Source organism: Mytilus galloprovincialis, chromosome 14, assembly GCF_965363235.1.
Source record: "Mytilus galloprovincialis chromosome 14, xbMytGall1.hap1.1, whole genome shotgun sequence".
In the NCBI taxonomy this organism is placed as follows: Eukaryota; Metazoa; Mollusca; class Bivalvia; order Mytilida; family Mytilidae; genus Mytilus; species Mytilus galloprovincialis.
The window spans coordinates 31,413,310-31,435,948 of NC_134851.1; the positions used below are offsets into that span (position 1 = coordinate 31,413,310).

Below are 22,639 nucleotides of genomic sequence, written 5' to 3' on the forward strand. Positions count from 1 at the left end.
TCAAAACACTGTTATAATCTTAATATATATAATGATGGCTGCTCAACGTTTAGTGACAAAGTCATATGCATATGACAGTTGTTTTCCATTCGTTTGATTTTTTTGAGCTTTTGATTTTACTTTTTGATATGGAACTTTTAATTTTCCTTTGAGTACACGGTATTTTTGATGTTTTACTTTTAACTATCATTTGCTTGTCTGGTATATTACTATTCACGCTTCTTGATTTTGTTAAGTTATCAGAATAAAATGTATATTAAAATGTAAAAAATATATACATCTTTTGGATAAAGGTTTATCCAGATGGTAAAAAGTATATAACAAAAATACTAAATGTAAAAGTCAAAACGGAAAGTCCCTATTCAAATGGCAAAATCAAATACTAAACACATTAAACGAACGAATAACAACTGTCATATTCCTGACCTGGTACAGGTATTATCTTGTGTAGAATAGGCGAATTAAACCTGGTTTCATAGCTAGCTAAACGTTTCGCTTGTATAACTTCAATCAATGAATGACCTTTGGATAGCAAAAGGCTGCATATGGTGTTCTATAGGTAAGGTAGGATAAAAGTCACATTACTCTGTGTCATTCTTAACGTTCATGTTTTTCATTCCCCGGGCCAAATTACCATTATGCATGATAACTTTCAACTTCATATTTGGTTTGTTTTCCATGTTGCTCGTCTGACTGAGTGACATTATAAGCCTGTTCTATATGTTTGATGAGTTTTTTCATACTGATCATTTGCCTTTAAGTACACTCTCCCCAATAGAAAAAAATTATCACAAAGCATTTAATTTGTCCGTTAATAAATTTATCATTTAGGAAGAAACTTGGGAAAAGTTTACCTTTTATAGGGTTTACTATTATGTTAAGTCTTCATTTGGCTAAGTGATTCAATTCTAAAATATCATTTGCTTTCAAATATTCAGCTTCCTGGTGTATGTAAATCTAAACAAAAACAGTTTCATTGAACGACGCTTGCAATTTCTAAGGTGTTGTTTTCAATTCTTATGACCCACCTAGGGGGATTATGTTTATTTTTGTCTGTGCGTCCTTTCTTTCATCCGTCCGTTCGTCCGTCCGTCAGGCCCGCGTCAGTTTAAAGTTTTTGGTTACAGTTTTTGGTCAAGGTAAGTTTTGATGAAGCTGAAGTCCAATCAACATGAAACTATGTGTACACATTTTTCCTTTGATATGATCTTTCTAATTCTAATGTCAAACTAGAGTTTAAAACGCAAATTTCACGCTCACTGGACATACAAATGATTGTGTGATTGAGGCATCCATGTACCATGGACATTGTCTTCTTAAACTTTATTACGGCTGACACTGATATACATTTTAGAGAGTTTATGAAGGCCACTTATTGTTTAAAATACCAAAAAGGCTGCATATAGTTTTCTATACGGGAGGTACGATAAAAGTCGCATGACTCCGTGTCCTTTAAAAATGAATAATCCAATATATATATATATATATTGCTTACAGTATTATTTCGTAATGTTGAGGGTTTTCATTACCCAGACATATTTATGCGTGAGAACCGTGTATAATGGACACATTCTTGTTTTTTTTTTTATCTATCTTATTACGGATGACATTGAACTATATTCCAGAAAAAATAAAATGTTAAAGGTGAAACATGTAATAGGGAACATCATTTGGTTAAGATATAACTTCAACTTAAGTGAAATTGTTGTGCAAATTAACATGATTGATCGACCCCCTTTCATTTAATTTGATTCACATTTAGCTCATTGTATGGACTCGAAAAGGTCTTTATGTCCTTCTAAAGACATGCGGTTAAGTTCTGTTTTGTCCTCACCGTACCTTAATACGAAATTATTTAAACTACTCTTCCAATCTTCCCATGAGTGACTTCGATCACTTTTATTTCATTACGGCTGACACTGAACTACATACCAGAGAGTTTATGGAGGTCACTTATTGTTTACTATAATGATATACTACAGGAAATGTCCGGAAGAAGATAGGTATATCTGTTTATCTTCTAAGTGGCCACCGGATCAGTCATTTCCGTGTTTACATTCTATTATTATATATCGTAGATCACATACTAAGTAGTTAAGAGGTGTGTCGTTGTCTTTAGTTCTTTTAACATATTAACCTATATCTTGATACTACGTTTCATTATTTGATGGGTAAAGTAAGACTTGATCTTCGGCAGAAAAAAAATGCAGCTATAGTTCAGTTTCTAACATATATGTGTATTTATATGTTAGGGAACGACCATATAACTTCACAAAAGGGGGCTACTTTTTTTTTTCTGAAAATACATTCTGATTCCCATTATAAAGACAATATTTTTGTGATCGAAATTTTCCCATACGTTATAGTGTTAAATTTTGAAAACTTACGCGAGATAAACTGACAAAAAACATAATCCCACCCCTTGAAGATAAATGGTTGCTCTCTTTTGTAGCTTTCAGATGTTCAGTTTAAGAAAAAGAGCATAAGACGTATGAAATATTATATAAAAAATATCTTTTACTTTTTTATATTCAATACACTGCATTTATTCTGTCCATCATTTCTGGGTAGAAAATTCAATATCGATTATTTCAACTATTATATTTTTGACAATATTAGCTGGGTGTTGGTACTGCTATCATTTTGCAGAACAAAATATCAATCGTTATTCCTATCCTAAATTCGTCAATATTTTTTCGTTGGGATTTGTTCTTTGTTTTCATATTCCTTTTCCGTTAAGGCTGTTCTTTCTTTGAAAGCATGTGTCTGTCAAGCTTTGCATCTTGCACTCGAAACCGTTGGCTTTGCTCTTTCTTTTCACAGCTATTGTCCGTTAAGATTATCTTTTATTTGTCAAGCGGTTTTTTTTGTTCCTCGTGTGAGAATATAAAGATTTTTTGTTTTATTTAATTGCTAAATAATTAGTTTCAAAATCAACGATGCCTAATCCTATACACAAAAAAAATTTTGTCAGGCTAATACACAAACTTTTGTTATTTGTGTCATAGTTATCTTTCAATTATTTGTTGTTCTAGTAGAATTTAATTTTCGTTTTTATTATAAAAGTTGTCTTGTATAGGTCTTTGGCACTCGTTTTGCTATTAGGGATGTATATAATATTGTAAGATCGTCTGCGTTGTCAGTTTGTTTTCGACTTTGGCTGTCCCTTTGGTGTCTTTCGCCTCTCTTTTATTACTTATCACCGCATGAGGACTTCATCATTCTCTATTTCGAGTTCTATATTAAATAAGTACATGCCGTTTATGTATCATTCAAACAACTATTTATCTCTTCAGGGTTCTTTTTTGTCCCCCTTATTTATCTTAACGTTTGTACCATTTTGTTAATGATGATCACATCCTTTATTAAATGGTGCAATTTGCAGAGTTATACCAGGTAATATCTATGTTTTGCTTATCGACTTGACTTGAAAAACATTTTTTAGTTTTATCCAAAAAGTTGTTACACCCATGAGAGTCTAAAAGGTGTATTTTTTTGTACAATATAGAGGATAAAAGACAAAAGGTGCAGAATAAATGGCACAAATTTCAAAAATCAAAGAAAACTAAGCAACAAAAACAAAAAGAACAGAGAATAATGGTATTCTAAATTATGAAGTATAGAGAGTAACGGGCAAAAGAAAACAAAATAGTAAAAAAAAACAAACAGTGATTGTCCACCTATCCAGACCCTCGCCCACGCAATTCTGTTTACGATTTAAGTGGTATTATTGTAGCCTTACATACTAGTAAAGCTGCACGGAAACTAACAATAGGGTAACTGCATTTTCCACGATCATACTACGTGATAAGCATTAATTATATAACATATGAAAGTGCATGTAACACCTTACTTAAGTATGTTCGCTACTCTGGTTAAAAATAGCCTTTTAATGTGTAATTGATAGTAAATAAATATATAACAGTACTGAAAAACCTGGTAAAATGAAAGGTCTGTGTCCCCTTTTTGAAATATAAGGCACTGTAAATTTGGCGGGAAAATTAAATAATTTCTCTTGATTTCTTCATACAATTATCATTGGTACATTTCCCCCTCAAAAACTACGATAAAAAGCAAGATTAAAAAGAGTTTTTAAACATATCAAGAAAAGTAATAATGAGTAAGATTAGTATTGGCACTACATTACATAAAACTAGAGGAATCCAAATATCTGACAAAAAGTGAGCGAAAATCCTTATGGTCGTTCTTCATTTTTTGCTAATGTGCTTTGTCTATATCCTTTTTTGTTGTGTTTCTTTGTTACATATAGTGTGGTCCTGTACTTATATATCCCTTCGTTGTGTAATGGTATTTTTTGTTTTCTTATCTTTCTTTTTTGCTGTGTTTGTCTTTATGACTCCTAATGTTTTAATGTTACATAAATGTTTGCTTTTATAGAGATTATGTTTATAACACCATGTTGACTGGTGTATCCCAATTTTTTGGACATTTCTACCTGTTGTGTCCTGTTGTTTTGTTCACAGCTCAATGTCAACATAATGGAATTTTATGCGACTGTCATACAAGTGTGAGGTTTAGCTAGCTTTAAAACCAGATGAATTAGGCTGATGGTTTTGCTATTGGCTTTTCCGTTTTGAATTTTACGGCGATCGGTTTTTGGCTTATTTAGAACAAGGACCTATGGAAATCAAAAGTCATTAGCCTTTTGTACAGTTTAAAGTTGCAAAATACACAAATCTTGCAATCGTTTTTATCAAGCCTATGTCAAATTCCGTCGTCGGGAAACTTTGGAAACGAGAAATACATTTTACTTTTTCGACATCTTCAGCAACTTATTTGAATTGTAGATAGACCGAAAATGATTCATATTCATGGTCATAAGGTCCCATGCAGTGCAATTCATTATTGCATACATATGTAATCGACCTTTCAAATGCATACCACGAAGAATATGTGATTTTGAAAAGTTTTGAATATGTTTATCTGATTTGTTGGTCTTAATAATTTTGCGATTCATATTTTGTGCTTTGTAGTCTTGAATAAAATGCTTTTGTTTTTCAAGTATGAAACGAGGTACGGTCACTGGTAATTAGTGATTCCTCGGGTGACTTATCTGACTTTTCAATGCTTCACATGCGTCGATTAAAATAAGGCGTGTTTATTTGGTTTCAACTTATGATAAACCATGTTACATCACACAGATAACATCACCTGTCACGTCTGACATTAAATGAGGGGGGGGCATACCTTTTTATGTTAACCTGTTTTGGCCTTTTCCAAGGTATTGTTAACTGTTATCAGCATTTTTGCATTTTTTGTTAACTGTTTTTGCCAAAATCGATATGAAACGCATTTTCACGTACATTCAACCAATAGAAAAGATAAACGTTGGGTATAGTGGCAAATATGAAATAATAGATATGAAGAATGTTCTCATGTCGTAAAAGTAACGTTGTTCTAGGTGTTGACAGTCCCTGTTGACAGAAATGAAAACTGAATGATTTCACACATCTCCTCAAACCTCTGAATTTGTTTTCATATACGGGTATACACAAGTAGTAATAACACATATAGAGAAACAATATGAAACTAAAATGTGTGTTGTCAAATATTTACCAGGCACATCACAGTGTTTGATAATTCTTGTGATCAGTTGTTCGACACAAAAATTTGGAGATAAAATGCAATTTTTTTTCGCCTTTTATAATGCACATTACAGTAGTCTGAAAGTGTGGTGCATTCAATGATGCTCACAATAATTAGAAAACAAGATATTATTTTGTCCAACGTTTACAATGTACATCACACTGGCTCCATCGACTTGCGCAGTCTGTGACACAAATCGCTCTGAAGATGGAAGACCGGTCATTGAAAGATGCGTATGGACATGGTCTATTGATACAGTTTCTATTAAAGCGCATATTGCACGAGTCACATTCCCTACGATGTCGAATTGAGATTGTTCTTCCTGAAACCATCATAGAGAGGCTAATAACAGCAACTAACATGGTAATAGTCTTCTAAAATTAAAAAAAAATAGATAATTAGACCGATTAGCTGTAATGGAACCAACAAAATTACAAAAGCTATCTCAGGGAGTCAAAACGGACATTCAAACTTAAAATTTTTAAAAAAGCTGAGAACTCTACTGGAATTAAAGGGAAAGACGAAATGACAACCAACAGTATACAAAAAAACAACGTAGAAAACTACAGACGGTTCAATACGACCCCCACCAAAATGCAAGATTGTGGTTACAACGATTGGAATATATTCATCTGTGAAGTAGATATTCCACAACCGGTCAACGTATTTCGGAAACAGAAATCATGTCGTGTCGTAAAGTTTGGTTCTTAAACGACCCACATTGTCAATTTCTGGATGAAAGTTAAGACATGAGGCCGCTTAATTTGTATCTAATGTATCCTTTAAACATGTATACATTTCATTGGACAGATGTGTACAACAAAATCACATTACGTTGAATTATTTAGTGAAAGGACATCTTCTATACAGTGCAAAGTTCAGATAAAGAAAAATGAAAGCCTCTTTTCATTCCTCCTTATGCTGCATGAAGTAAGCCCCATATGAATAAAGGAACAAGTTGACAAGCAGAGGAGCACACTTGGTTCCGATGACAATGTCAATTGTTTATTGAAAAACACGTTATGCAATTCTTGTTATTTAATTTCTTATAGATTAACTTTTTTATATGACAAATTCTGCCCCAAAAAGCACCTAAATCCAAACTGAAGATAAAATGCACTTTAATTGCAAACCTCCTTTAAGATTGAATAATAAAAATCAATTAAGGATTACATAAGCATATACTCAAATATTTATTATTGTTAGTAAAAGTATTGTTTTTGTTTTGATTATTACTAAATTTAGGAATAATTAAAGCATTTTTAAAACGGACCATTAAACAACGAATGCTTGTTTTTTTTTCTGGATAAAAATTTGCCGCAAAACTGTCTGCGCATATAAAAAAGTTAATCTATAAGAAGTTATGTCTCAAAAATACAGACTCCGAGCACAATTCAAAACGGAAAGTCCCTAATCAAATGGTAAAATCAAAAACTCAAACACATCAAACCAATGAATACCAATTGCAAGACTCCTAACTAGTGTAAGACGTGTGCTAAATAATTTGGATCTGAAATATATAGTACAATTGTACTTACCATTTTAGCATACCTATCAATCTTCAGTTCAGTTCAAAAATAAATTGATGACTGATTTTTACATCAAATGTTGTATAATTTCAACCACAGTATTTGTCAGGTTCGATGTCACATCCGTCTAGAACTTGTCTTAAACCGCTAGTTTTAATAGTTAGCGACTGAAAAAATTGTGGTAGATTCTAGTTTCATTCAGATATATTTGACCTAATATGTTGTAAAAATATATTGATACATATAGATTCTTACATTGGTACGAGTGGATTATCAGATTTATCCAATCGAGATAGTTAAATTATAAAATTTGAAGTCCGAGCCTCGGCGGTTCATCTAGTTAGCTAAAAAGGTCACGACCCTTAAAATCATCCAATGATCTTTTGAGATCACCGTCAACTACACGTTGATTAATTTTTTTTATACAATGGGTCCGAAAAGGGATACATTTCCATAGAATTAGAGAAACTGAATTATCACATTTTGCAACCTAGAATATTATAAGCACAATAGCAAATGCTCAACGTTGACACAACTTTTCAAAGTCAAAACTCATCCATGATACCAGACTCGAATCAAAACAACTATTTACAACTATTTATATAAATATCTACCAATCGAAGCAACAAATGATGCAATGAAACAATAATCATTTAAAAACAAATGATAAAAACAATGATAAAAAGAAGTAGAAATAACAGTTATGCATTAAATAATCATGAATTATACTATACAAATGAACAATTATGTTGTAAGGGTAATGTGTGGTAATGTTAAATAAAGGCAACAGTAATGTATCACTGTTCAATAGTCATACAAAGATTACTAGTAAGCAAACACGAATCCAGAATACAAACTTGAACTGTTGGAAACACATCAATTATAAGAAAACAACAACGGAACTGCAATAAAAAACAAACGCCAACATATATAGAAACGAACTACAAGAATACAACTGCCATAATCCTGACTTGGTACAGGACTTGTTAAGATAAAATGCAGCGTTCAACCTTGTTTTCAGGCTAGCCAATCCTCCAGCTTATATTGGGATCATAAAATACCACTAAAATGACAACCTTATGGCACAGGAATAAAGTACACACACAAAAAAGGCAAAAACAGTTAGCACAGAGAAAATATGTACATACATGAATTATATAATATATTTTAAAATCCAAGATGCCTTAAATCATAAAAATCTATATGTATTGTGTCTCTTTATGTATAATGATCATATAGTATCTTTTATGCCAAGGCTTTATAGCTTAGTAGTTTCTTTAAAGTCAAATCAAACCAATTTTAATTCTAACGTCCGATTATAGATATAATTACGCCAGCGCTGACACGTAAGTTTTTGAATTGATTGAAAAGAGGGACAACAGATACCAGCGGGATATTCAAACTCATAGATCGACAATAAACTGACAACGCCATAGCTTAACAAGAAAAAGACAAACAGAAAAATAATAAAACGTAAGACGCAAAATAGAACACTAAAGACTGGGGTTGATCTCAGGTGCTAATATATTCAGTATATTATCAAAATAGTATGATATTGTGTTGACACTAAATATTTTTCAATAGTAGATCAAATTAATCGGTACCAATTAATCTCTGTCCTACTTCGTATATTATATTTATATATTCCTAGTATGTAATTATACCTCCACTTGTTTTATTATCTGTCCTGCTTATGTACAAATTCCAAGAGTGAATTATTATTCGTCGAAGTTGAATTGTTGAATTTTTAATATCTGTCCTGATTTCAAATGTATGTTAAAATGTTCCAAGATCTTCTTTTATTCATTTTCCTGTGTATGCTCATACTCCAAGAGTTTTTTGTTATACATCAACGATACTAATTTTTTTAAACTCTTTCCTGCTTGTACAAATTCCTTCCAATAATGTTTTCTTATACGACAACATTTAAGCATTAATTTATAAATGTCTTTCCTGCATATTTATAATTTCCAAGAATTTATTTTACATCATGCGTGAGTCATTAAAGCACAGTGAATTTCACACTCATCCCAGATCTCAGCACAACGATGGGCCCATGCCGACTTAATTATGATATTCGTAGTTCGAGCTTTTGATTTTGCCATTTGAATATGGACTTTCCGTTTCGAGTTTTCCTCGGAGTTCAGCATTTTTGTGATTTTACTTTTTACTAATACTTATCAATCCAATTTGTTCATATATACTTTCACGAAGAATTGGAACTTTATTTGACGCACTGCAGAAGAGATATAAATTCTGCCTCACCAACAAGTTCAAGTTTTATGTAAAAAACTAAAGTGTTTTGATTTTACGAATAGCAAACGTTTCATGATTATAATCTTTGCCTATTTCAAATGATACATTGAACGATTGAAATAGTTGTGTCTTTCATGTACATTGGATCTATAACAGACTTTAAACGTGTTAGGATGTGTAGATTCTTTAAAGTGTTAGTGGTACTTTCAAATAAAAATGTCTGGGAATCTTTCTGAGATCACCTCCGAATTTTGGCGGGTTTTTCATCATCAGTCACGCCCGTGAGTCGTTAAAGCACAGTGAATTTCACATTCATCCCAGATCTCAGCACAGCGATGTGCCCATGCCGACTTAATTATAATATTAGTAGATGGACTAGGCTGTTCAGTACACCGTCTGTTATACCTAGCGTTACAAGATGCACAGTCTCGAATTGGAACTTTTCTGCTTGCAACAATTAAACAGCAAACCAATACAGTAATCCAGCAGTATGTATTTCGTATCTACAAGCAGAAAAATTAAGAAGAAATTAGGTTTGCATGTTTTCAAATGATCATAATTGAAGAAAATACATTTAATGAAAACACTTAAATTGAAGTTAAATTGAAAAACATGTAACAAAGTTAGTTTGTTTTATGCTACAAAATTATCTGAATAAATATGCCTAAACCTAATTACATGATAAAATCAAAGGAAAATAGATTTTAAAGAGATAATTTCATTTTTTTTTTCTTTTTTTCCCCAATGATCCAATGAAAGTATATAGGTACGTCTTAACATCTGAAAAGATCGTTAGATGATCGATGAAAAGTATATACCTATAAAAAATGGGGGGAAAAAATAGAATTATTTTTACTGCAAATAATACAACTAAGCTTCAGTTCAATTTATAGGTTTAACAGAAAGTGTTAGACTGTATTCATAGTTAGAGTAATAAAAGTACTTACCATATTGACATAGCTTTCTTTATGGTTACTTGGAAAAATAAAAGTAAGACTTAATAAATACCTAATTCTCGGTAATTTGAATCATATTTTACATTGTACATTGTATATAAAAGCGATGTCACTTCCGACTAGAAAAATATTTTTAACCGCTTACTTGAAATTATTGCGTCATAAAATAATTGTGGTTTCGTATTTTATACTTTTCATCTTTTTTGAAGGACAAGTAGTAGTAAAGAGACTTTTTTAAATATTGGAGATGAATATAACGTAATGAAAATATATTTTCAATCGCACACTAATATTCAAAAGTCCGATTTGATTGTAACATTTTCACGAAGCGTTGGAACTATATTTGACGCATCTGGAATGCCGCCTATAACAAACGAGTCCTAATCGTATTCACGAAAGATACTAGAGTGTTTTGATTGTATGAATTGCAAACGTTTCATGATAAACTTTGCCTATTTACAATGCTACATTAATATTGGACGATTGAAGTATTTGTGAATTCAAAGACCTTTCATTTACATTGGAGCTATACCAGCTTTAAACGTGTAAAATCATGATTTCCTTGATAGAGGATTGCTGCTCACTAGGAAGCTATAAAACCAAGAGTACCAAATTGTGAAGTTGAAATCACCCCTTCGTAAATTTTACAGACGCCATCACGAGTTGATTGACCGTTATGGAATAACCGTTTCACAGATGATATCGAATATGTTCCTTATGTCGTATCTACAATCCCTTTCCCTTTTCACGAAGGTGACCTACCGAATTAGACTATTTACCGGGTTTTTGTAATAGCATGAGCAACACGACGGGTGGCACATTTGGAGCATGATTTGCTTACCATTCCGGAGCACCAGGCCTTGCGGTCATAAAACTTTCGAGTCAGTTTTTTGTACTCGTACTCGAAAATCAACCAATGAAATTGCTGGATTTCATGTTTTGAGCATGATTTTTGTGCTCCGAACACTGAGCAAAGTTTTATGCCCTATTTTTTGGTGGGGTTTGTGTTGCGACAAAGGATGAAGGATGAAAAATTCCACAAAACTCACGTAGAGCTATGACCGTCAAATCAAACTGGCGAAAATTTTAATTTCCATAGTTTTGTTTCATATTTGCAGACCAAAATGTTATTTATTATTAATAAGCTACTCGTATTGGATATTGCTACGGTTACGAAATAGTACAATAAATCTACGGAAAGGAAACAGGTCCTATTATACAAGTGACAATCGACTAGTTTCTCATTTTTAGATGTATAGATATATCAAACGTTTTGGTATATTACAGTTTATCACTCACTTAAATCAAGGTCTAGAGCTGGCATGTCAGTAACTGCTAGTAGTCCTTTGTTTATGTATGTATCCATTTAATTTTGCTTAGTTTCTTTTGTTACCTCTTCTGACATCGAGCTTGGACCTCTTTTTAACTGAGTTTTATTGTACGTATTGCTGTGTATTTGTTTATTCTACTTTGGCTAGAGATTTAGGGGAGGGTTGAGATCCGCGCCGTATATTTGCGCTTATCCCAAGCTTAGTAAGGAGACTCTGGCCTTTCTAAGTTTTGTTAGTCTATACCAATTGGCATCCATTTAACAGTAAACTTGTGGTGACTAACCTTACCATTTAGTTTATTTATATGTTTTTGAGTTTAGTGTGACGGCCATTTACATTGAACTAGTAGAAATTTTTGTTTTTGCCATGTTTATTTCAGTTTTTCAGTTTTTTTTCAACTCATCGGGTTTGAATGCTCCTTGGTACAAAATGTTACCTTTGCCTATTTTTCACTAGTGACTAAATACAATTCAACGATGAATATCCATATGACCAAAAAAAAATATTTGTCTACAACATCTTCAACAAGACTGTTATCCATATTACATGCTAAAGGTTCTTTTACATGAATATATTTTCCATTTTGGAATTACTTTATCAACTTTAACCTGCAAACAGCAAACTGATTTACAAAATAACATGTACACAAATATATTTTTCGTTATTTTTACTTGTAGAAATATAGCCTCCATCTTATCCCGTTTCGTTGTTGAACAAGATGTAATGTGAATATTATTTTGAGTGCATGACAGTTCATTTTGCGGCCCTCTTAGTGATCGATTTCTTTACATACATATATTTTCTTTTTATTTTAAGTTGTTTTATTTACATTATCCTGCAATCGGCCAATTATTATACAAATAACAGGTAAACAAATCATGTTAATTTTTTTTTAGTACTTCTACTAATGAAGTCTCCAGTTCCCCTGTTTCAGTGTTGACCAAGATGTAATGTGAATATATCTATTTTTTGTGTGACAATTATTCATCTGGGGGTTGTCTTCGCTGTCCGAGTTTAGGTTATGTCGATTTCTTCAAACAGCTAATAGTATTTCAATTTCATAAACTGAAGCTTTTATTGCCGGATGCAGATTGACAGATAGCAACAATAAACATGTTTGTATACAACTTCCGAAGCAATGCTGTCGCGGCTCTCCGGACATTCTCGAAGTCCTACGTTCCGAGTTTATGAGCTTCGGTCCTTGCCTGGAAGTTGGTACATGTATGTATATTGTCGGTAATATAAACTATATTTGTACTCTCTACAAAAGAGGAGAAACGCTTGGCAAACCTCGCTTTTTGTCAGTTTCTAAAACTCTTCCAGAGAAATTTCATCTTTGCCGACAATTTCATATATTGTTTATTAAATTGTATACCAAACTGCAAACAAATATAATAAACAAATGGAAATTTCATTGACGGTTCTTATACATGTACCCCGCCCACCGACTACCAGTATAATTATTTAATAACAACTTTTGTGTTAGTATCAACATTGAAATCTTAAGTAATTTTTATCATGTATTTATCAATTTCCTTTTGACATCCGACTATAAGTTCATTTCACATTATGAGAAAGGAATTCATTACAACTTTATTTATTTCTGTTCATAAATTTTAAACTTGTTTTCTTACAGGTCTACAGGTCAAGTTCAAATAATTATCTTTATGAATCAATCTGGTTAAAATTAAGATCAATCCTAACTCACGTCGCGCATATCAAATTCAGAGATCTATATTTTTATTAGATTGCTTTTTTTTTTATAAAGTTCATGTCAAATGTACAAAATGTATGGTATTGGCAATGCAAACGGCTTGAAAGTTAAAGTATTCATAATATCACTGTAAGTCAACAGTCAAAAAAAATTAAAACAACGTGTTATAAATTGCATGCGTTCAAAGCGCTCATCAGGAACGCTCAGAGCCAAATATTTGAAAGCCAAGGAAGGATTTGATACTGTTGAGAAGCTTTGATTTTGGACCTAAAAATTCAGCTAAATCCATTCATAGACCAACTTTGCCTGAAGGAGTTAAAACCTTTAAGTTAGTTTCTTTATAATTTCAAAATTAATAAACCGTCAATTTCAAATTTCAGATAAAATTCCATCAAAATAAAAATAAGGAGATGATGTATAATTGTCAATGGGTTCAAATGAAGTGGATATTAGCAATTATAGACAACGGTACGACATTCAACAATGAGAAACAAAACTTAGTGTGGTTGACTATACATGTCCCGACATGAAAAATTTCAAACAAAATTATTCATTTGAGACAACTAACAATTCGTTTAGTAAATCATGTGTCCTTCATACTTGCAAAGATATTCTAAAATGAGACCGCTTGAAAAATTTAGCATTTGTATAAAATGCATTTCAAATATTAAAAAAATGATATTTATAGATATTATACTCTTTCAAAAAAAAGAGAGCTCTCAATCCATCATTTTTTAATGGTATCTTATTGCCAGATAAATTTTCGTTTTATTGAAGTAAGATCAACGACTTTGTTTTATGGATATACATCAGTCAAATTGATGTTCTTGGTAAAATACATGTAACATAGTCGCTTTGTTAAACCATAAAACTTAATTTCTTGACGGGTTTCGATACCAACACGATGACAAGTTGGGTTTTACATCAAGCACGCAATCGATGAGGAAGTGATTATAGTATCTTAAGGTGGTACTTAACACTACAGGGAGATAACTCTTTAAAATCAGCTAAACGTTTTAATTACGTTGTGTTGTAAAGGGAATATTATGTTTCTCAATGATCAAAATTAGTGTTTGTCAAACTGCTATATAACCAATGTAATTTTTCTGATAAATTGGTCGGTTCAAACCTTTTGGAATTTTTATATTTTTGTCAAAGGGTCAGAGTTCATACTTTGTCAAAATTTTATAAAAATTAAACGAGCCAAACTAATTTTAGTGAATGTGTTGGGTACCACCTTAATCAAACGGAACTTTATGAAGTAGCAGCACATATTTCGCCAGAAAAATCTTTCTATTGGAGCTTTGGTAATATGAAGACAATTCTAAATACGTTTGTGACGTTATTTTCATAACAATATGTTCTTCCATTTTGAAAAAAGAAATGATAAAATTATATATTCCGTAAAATGCATTTTTCCTCTTTAAGTTCAAGCTTAACAATACCGTAGTTGTTTGCAAAATATAATGCAAATCAGTAATATAACTGATCTATTGTAAATGAGATAGAATTTTATAATATCGGTGTGTCCTATGCGGTTTTCTTGATCCACATAATAGTTCATCAGAAAGATAAAAGAATTAAGAAAGTGTGATTTTACTACCCCTGAGACCACTCCACAAGACCCAAAAATGACACAGAAATTGACAACTATATGTCAGCATACGGCGTTCAACAATGAGTAAAATAACAAATGTAAAACTATTCAAATGAGAAAAATAACGGTCTAATTTATGTACAAAAAATGAACGAAAAACAAATATGTAACACATCAACAAACCGGAAAACCAATGAAATACAGGCTCCGGAATTGGGACATTCACCGATTCATATAGGATGTGGCGGGGTTAAACATGTAAGCGGGGTACCCCCTAACCTGGGACATGGTGTAGCAGTACAACATAAGAACGCACTATAAAAGTCAGTTGAAAAACGTCTACAAGGGCCAACAATTTCATTGATCTTTTTTTGTCCCTTTTGCTAGTGAAATATTAGACAATTACGCAGAAAAATAAGATCCAACTGACGATTTTAATGATTTGACCTTTTGTAGACCTTATCGTTCTGGCTAATTTTGCTATATGAAGATTTCGTGTATGTATTACAGTTTTCAAGATAATAGGCTCGCTCAGTATATGTGCACTTGTTTTTGTAAAATAAATCTTGATTGAGTTAAGCCATTACAATTGATATTTTATAGTCTTTTGTTCGATGTTGTGATGTTACACTAGTGTTTCAGGTAAGGATGAAGGTTGGTGCATATTTAAACATTTAACCCCGCTGCTTTATTTTGTATCTGTCCTAAGTCAGGAACCTGATGTTCAGTGGTTGTCGTTTGTTGATGTGGTTCATAAGTGTTTCTAGTTTCTCGTTTTTTTATATATAGATTAGACAATTGGTTTTCCTGTTTGGGTCATTTTGGGGCCCTGTATAGCTTGCTGTTCGGTGTTAGCCAAGGCTCTGTGTTGAAGACCGTAATTTGACCTATGATGGTTTACTTTTACAAATTATGACTTGGATGGAGAGATGTCTAATTGACACTAAAACCACATCTTCTTATATGTATTCAATGAAAAACATTATAATAATTGTTATTTAAGGGCAAGAGCTTCTGTAAGAAGTCGTTTGACAATTATGATGAAAATGGACAGTCATTCTGAAAATTCTGCCCTGTCAGATTGTCTCTATCTTCAGATACGCTAGATACATACGAACTCAACTCCATTTTTTTTTAGCAGACATAGAGTGTTCCGTGGATAGATAGACATATATACGATAATCGTTGCAGTATCGATAATATTTCAGTTGCTAAAAAACGGACGATGAATCTTCTAAGGTATCAATCTGATTGAAATGATGACCTTGTGTCCAAGCTTTACTTTATCGTAAGAAATGTATAAACATACGTCCGTTCTGAACAAACTTAAATAAGTAGCCTTATGCATACGGGCCCTGTACTTTTATCAGATTGTTAGTGTATAGATTGATAATAACATTGGATTCTAAAGACTAAATTCATTATTGTTTATAATACAAAATGTACATTTATTGTGTAAAATATGTATATAATATATAAAATATAAAGTTCATAATTTTCAATGTCTAACATTACCACATGATATGAAATACTGAATGCTTTAGTTGAGCAAAACTAAATAAAGAAGCTGCCTACTGACCAATATGAAAGTTATTAGTGCACAATATTCAAATATATCTCAAACAGAATACTTTCCAAGTTCACAAGTCCACAAAATGCCAGTTGAATTCGGATCAGAAAGGTCATTTTTGACATGGGATGTCCACACATTCCTTAAGTTCTATTGTATACACACGTTTCAACAGAGAACGTTACAATGAAACAAACCATCATGTTTGGTTGCAGTAAATGTCACATTGGTGTAAGAGTCGGGCACAGTATAAGACACAAGCCGCTTTGAACACGGAACAAGGGTGATCAATACATTGTTGGTTATAATTTGCATTACAAGAGTCACAATCTCTAACTGGAAACATCTCCACTGTGATAACTAAACTGATGACAAGCAGTAGAATCAAGCTGTATGTAGTCCGTTTCTGAAAGAAAAAAATACAAATGACAAATACATTCACACAATGTAAGATTAATGGGGGGGGGGCTAGGATGATATTTGAAAAAAATAGGCAGGACAGGAGTTTTAAGAAGAAAAAAAAAGGCAGGATGAGACACTTACAAAAAAAAAGTCAGGATGACAATTTAGGTAAAAAAAAAAAGGCAGGACCGAACAGAGTGAAAAATAAAAAGGCAGGACAAAGATTACAGCTAAAAAAAATGCAGGACAAAATTTTTCATCCTAGTGAAACATTATCTCAACTCTGACGCTTACAATATTTTTATTAGGATCCTGATCCACATATAGGCAAAGAAAAAAGAAAACATAAGTGAGAGCTTTAAAATGCTTTAATCTAAATTTTATGGAAAGAATCCAAATTCTTTTTATCAATTACTTTAATATGCTTTAATTATGCTCCACATGTTAGAATAATTAAAAGAAAACACAAGTTTAAGCTAAAATGCATTGATTAAAATTTTAGTACTGGAATTCAAATTCCAAAAAAATAAATATGAATTATAAAACATTTGTTTACAATTCTTACTAAAGAAAACTTAAGCAAAACAGTCCTGTAACTCAACTCTGCATCTAATTAAGTATAAGAAGATGTTGTATGAGTGTCAATGAGACAACTCTCCATCCAAGTTACAATTTGTAAAAGTAAACCATTATAGGCCACAGTACGGCTTTCAACACGTCTTACATTATTTTTAATATATATTTTATATATGTTTTCGAAGGGAAGGGTTACATATTGTACTTTATATCTAATTTATGAAACGAGACGCAAAGCATTTGTTTACTGTACTATCTAAAGAAATATTTATCATCAATCCTGAAACTCAATTCTGAGGCTTGAAGTTCACTCAATTTCAAATTATTTTTTTGTAGGCGTTAATTAAAAGAGAAAGTTGTTCGTTCTTAAAATAAAACAGAAGAACATGTACCGGTATGTAAACAAACAACTTTAAAAAAGATGCGCCACCTTTTTCAATGAAAAAGGAACACCACGTGCTTGCAAAATACATGTTACTTTTTTTATTTATCGTAGAACAATGATAAATCTGTACTTTTTCAACTGTATGGAGTGATTTGATTAGGACTTTCCGTTTTAAATTTTCCTCTGTATTTTTGTTCTTTTACTTTTGTCTGTAATAAAATGCTGTTTTCAAACCAGTAGATGAAATTGTAACTAAAAAATGATGTAAAAAACTTAACTGAGCTTTATAAATGCATTCGAACGGTATATGATACAGTCATATGACTGTTCAGCGAATAGTAGACATGCAATATTTTGCCTGTTGTCATTCCTCTACTGTGTATATTTATGGGGCCAGCTGAGGCCGCCGGGTGTGGGATTTTTTTCACTGTATTGAAGACAAATTAGTGGTTTTCGTTTTTTTCTGCTCTTTGGTCGGATTGTTGTCTCTTTGACAAATTCCCCATTTCCATTCTCAATTTTATTTGTAACTGTAATTTTTTATCTGTAAAACTATTGTTATGCTTTAAAATTATGTTTAATTAATAAAAACAATTAAGGGTTATGTTTAATCGAGAAAAAAGTCAGTAAAAAAAGGTATAGTAAAAGTTTCAATACATAAATAACGCAATTGGTAAAGTTGATTTTAGACGGTTGTTGGTTGTTGATTTTTACTATTTTGTTTGTATACTTTAAAATGTTTATTTTTTTTTTTTTAGCTTTTCAAAATGTTGTGTACACGTGTAATGAAAATTATCCAAAGAACACGTGTGATGAGCACTACATCTAATAAACGCATGTTTTAAAAACAAACAAATAGTAGGTGATATAGTTTATATCAGTATTCATGGTAATAGACTTACCATTTTGATCTATGTTAATCCGATATACAATTTTGCCGCCAAATGATATTTTAAACAATAGTACGTCTTATTTATACAATAAATGCTAAGTAATTTTATGTAACTGCAGTCAAATAAGTGTCACATCCGGGTATAAGTATTCTCTAACCACTAATATAAGTGGCCGTATTGTTTTGTGGTGATTTTGTTTACTCTCTGTTTCCCTGTTTTAAAGGGAATATATTGAAATTTAGTAGCGGGAATATATTCATTATAATATCATGAAAATTTTAATATGAAGACGATTCAAGAGAGAAAAAATCTATTTAAAACCAGTTCAGACGCAAAACAGAATCAGAAAAAATATTTAATCATTCTCTAGCTGTACTTAAATATGTGTTGTTGTTTTGTTTGCTGTCTACCGCCTCATTGAGATAAAAAAAAAAAAAAAGAAAGAAAGAGAGAAAAAAAAGATGTGTTCCTAGTACACGAATCCGCATTATCATTTTCTATGTTCAGTGGACCGTGAAAATGGGGTAAAAACTCTAATTTGGCTTATTAATCGGAAAAAACATATAAGGAACATGTATACTAAGTTTCAAGTTGATTGGACTTCAACTTCACTAAAAACTACCGTGACCAAAATACTTTAACCTGAAGCGGGACAGACGAACGAACGAACAGACGAACGGACGCACAGACCAGAAAACATATTGCCCATAATTGGGGCGTAAAAAAACACAAAAGACATAGCTCCTTTTTTTCATTTTAAGGGGAGAGCCTCGGTAGCTGAGTGGTTTAAGTAGTTTGTCTACTGTATCACTAGCTTGGCAGCAAGATTGTGGATTCGAACCCCGCACGTGGCATCTGCGCTCGACTTCAATTTTAGTTGACCAGATTTGTCATTTTTTTTTCTCTTTTTAAAAACCTTGTTAGTTCTCTGTCTTCCCCCATCAACAAATTAATCACCATGCACCCCAATAAATGCAAAATTTCAAATTTGCTGTTTTTTTTACACTTAAATCGTACGTTTCATTAAGCGTAAAAAAATCATTCATTCACAATATTTCATTATTAATTGCTACGGTAACGAAGACCGACGGAATTTGCTGAATCAGTTTTATTTTCTTCTTTACTTTATGAAACGGTGATACGAATATAGTCCTTAGTGTAGTGTATAACTTGCAAAATTTTTCGTACACTTTCCCAATGCATTGAATGAAAAATAAATTAGGGGGTAATATTACATGTAAAATAATTTTGGTGCTGAATCTTTATGCTAAGTAGTGATAAGGTTAAAAACTAGTATGTGTGAAACTGTCAAACTGAATTTTAGACCCCCTTAACATAGAATTGTCAGTATTTTGAGTTAGAGCTGGTAGAATTTTGATATTTTTTTGTCTCAATAGTAGTACACCACATTGTAAAAATCATTTTAAAGAAAGAGCAGGTGCTATTGTTTAATTTGAATTTATTTTGTAAAAGAAATGCACTACGAAATAATTGTGTTCTAAGGCCAATAGCCGTTTTCGCTTTTTGTATACATTATTATCTGCATGAGCTTTAAAAACATATTTCTATAAAATGAAGTCATATCAAATATTTGTACAGCTGTAGAATTTGTGTACGTATCGGTTGAAGAGTAACGTATAACTATGTTTTTTTTTTATATATATAAATATGAAAACACGAAGATGTGGTATGATTGCCAATGCGACTACTGTTAACAAGAGACCAAATGACACAGATATTCACAACTATAATAGGTCACCATATGCTGTATTTGGTAGTTATCTTTGATTTTGTCTCTCATATATGCGTTTCTAGATTAATATTTTGTCATTGGTCAGACCGTTTATTTTTATTGTTTCACATTATTGTCGTGTCGGTGTCTACTATAAAGTGTCGGTTTTGCTCATTGTTGAAGTATTTGCGCTGACATATAGATGTTTAAACATCTATATGTACGTCATTTGTAATCCTGATGGAAGTTAGTTGTTTCCCTGACCACTTCTTATTTTGTTATTGACGATAGTTGTTGCTTTAAGAATGACTGCTTGTCATGTTTTGGACTTTTTGTCAGATTTTCGGAATCCTCTGTTTTTTTTCTATTCGAATGCCTTAAAAATATTTCCCCATGAACCCCCTCCCCTTTTTTTTATAACTTTTACATGTATAATTATACTTATACATGTAAGTCATTTGTAAAAGTCTAATACAATTTTATTTATCTTTTAACAGTATTTGAGAACGTTAACTGGTCAATGATAAAGCTATGAAAAATCAAGAGAGAACATTTTCCTGCCAAAATCCCAATGGCTAATATCTCGAAAACAAGCACATTTACCCCTATATATTTTTTTGTTTTTTTTATTCCTCAATGTATTCCTTATCAATACATGCTAGTTGTGTGAAAAGTTGTTTATTTTGTATGATATATCTACATGTATTACATAAAGTCGTAACTTTGAATCATCGTTTGAAAGGGTTACTACATGTTGAAAATTTGAGAAAAATGAAACTATTCCTGTTTTATGATTTCCAATCGTTCTAATAACAGTTACTATAACAAAGATTACATACTATTTATTACTTCTATGTAACTCATATATACATTTCTTAAATCTGAGGTGCGTTAGAATATATAAATATGCAGCGACAAAGTAAGTTGTATACAATAGTGCATTCACTGGTGTCATTTCCGCTTAAACCTTTTAGTATTTGTCTAACCACAGATTACAACAAAAGACACACCCCACACTTGTGGTTAAGAATTATTTTTATATTTAAATTTCTATTGTTACTTCGAGATAATATTTTTTTTCTTTCGTATGTTAATCTATTTCCTCAATAACATTTTTCTTTGCCTTGATATTTAAAACATTATTATCTTTTGTTAATTATTTTAATCTGCTTCAGATTTAGAAAACAGAAAAAAAAATGATAAATAACACTTATTGGTATCTTGAAATAATCAATAGTTTAAAGAGCAAATTTAAAATAATGCCGTTTGACTATTTGTTTGACTTTATTAATTTTGCCTACTATGACAAAGAGCTCAATCTTTGTTTCTTGTATTTGTTAAACCTGAAAAAAAAATTTCCCAGTATTTTGCGCAATACTAACATACTTTTTTTTAAGCTAAACTCATGGACGACTTGTTTATAGACATATAATGAAATGGCCTCATCCTTTCTAGAGATCCGAAAATCTTCCGTTTCAACTTTGGCTGATTGGGATGTATAAACACCCAGCCACGTCTGATATTAATGGCGCCGAATATTCTGATTCCACGTGTCAATGGAGTGTTAAGCTCTGTGTTCGATAAAGAACTTTCAGAATATTTTGCGAGTGCTACGTGAATGGCCATTTGCTAGAGCTTCTGTTGGTATCTAATATAGTTATCAAAAGTACCAGGATTATAATTTTATACGCCAGACGCGCGTTTCGTCTACATAAGACTCATCAGTGACGCTCAGATCAAAATAGTTAAAAAGCCAAATAAATACAAAGTTGAAGAGCACTGAGGATCAAAAATTTCAAAAAGTTGTGCCAAATACGGCTAAGGTAATCTACTCCTGGGGTAAGAAAATCCTTAGTATTTCGAAAAATTCAAAGTTTTGTAAACAGAAAATTTATAAAAATGACCATATAATTGATATTCATGTCAACACCGAAGTGCTGACTACTGGGCTGGTGATACCCTCGGGGACGAAACGTCCACCAGCAGTGGCATCGACCCAGTGGTGTAAATAGTTATCAAAAGTACCAGGATTATAATTTTATACGCCAGACGCGCGTTTCGTCTACATAAGACTCATCAGTGACGCTCAGA

At 31.9% G+C, this 22,639-nt stretch overlaps 2 long non-coding RNA genes across 2 annotated transcripts; both read right to left on the minus strand.

The window, feature by feature from the left end:
- Nucleotides 1-5,643: 5,643 nt before the first annotated feature.
- Nucleotides 5,644-10,460, minus strand: LOC143059795 (uncharacterized). Its single transcript, XR_012973608.1, has 3 exons — nt 10,340-10,460; nt 7,146-9,895; nt 5,644-5,981 (listed from the first exon to the last, which is right to left on the minus strand). It is a non-coding gene; the product is annotated as an uncharacterized LOC143059795 (long non-coding RNA).
- A 5,951-nt stretch (nt 10,461-16,411) lies between these two features.
- On the minus strand, nt 16,412-18,966 carry LOC143058304 (uncharacterized). The gene is made up of 2 exons (XR_012972994.1): nt 18,826-18,966; nt 16,412-16,966 (listed from the first exon to the last, which is right to left on the minus strand). It is a non-coding gene; the product is annotated as an uncharacterized LOC143058304 (long non-coding RNA).
- Nucleotides 18,967-22,639: the final 3,673 nt, after the last annotated feature.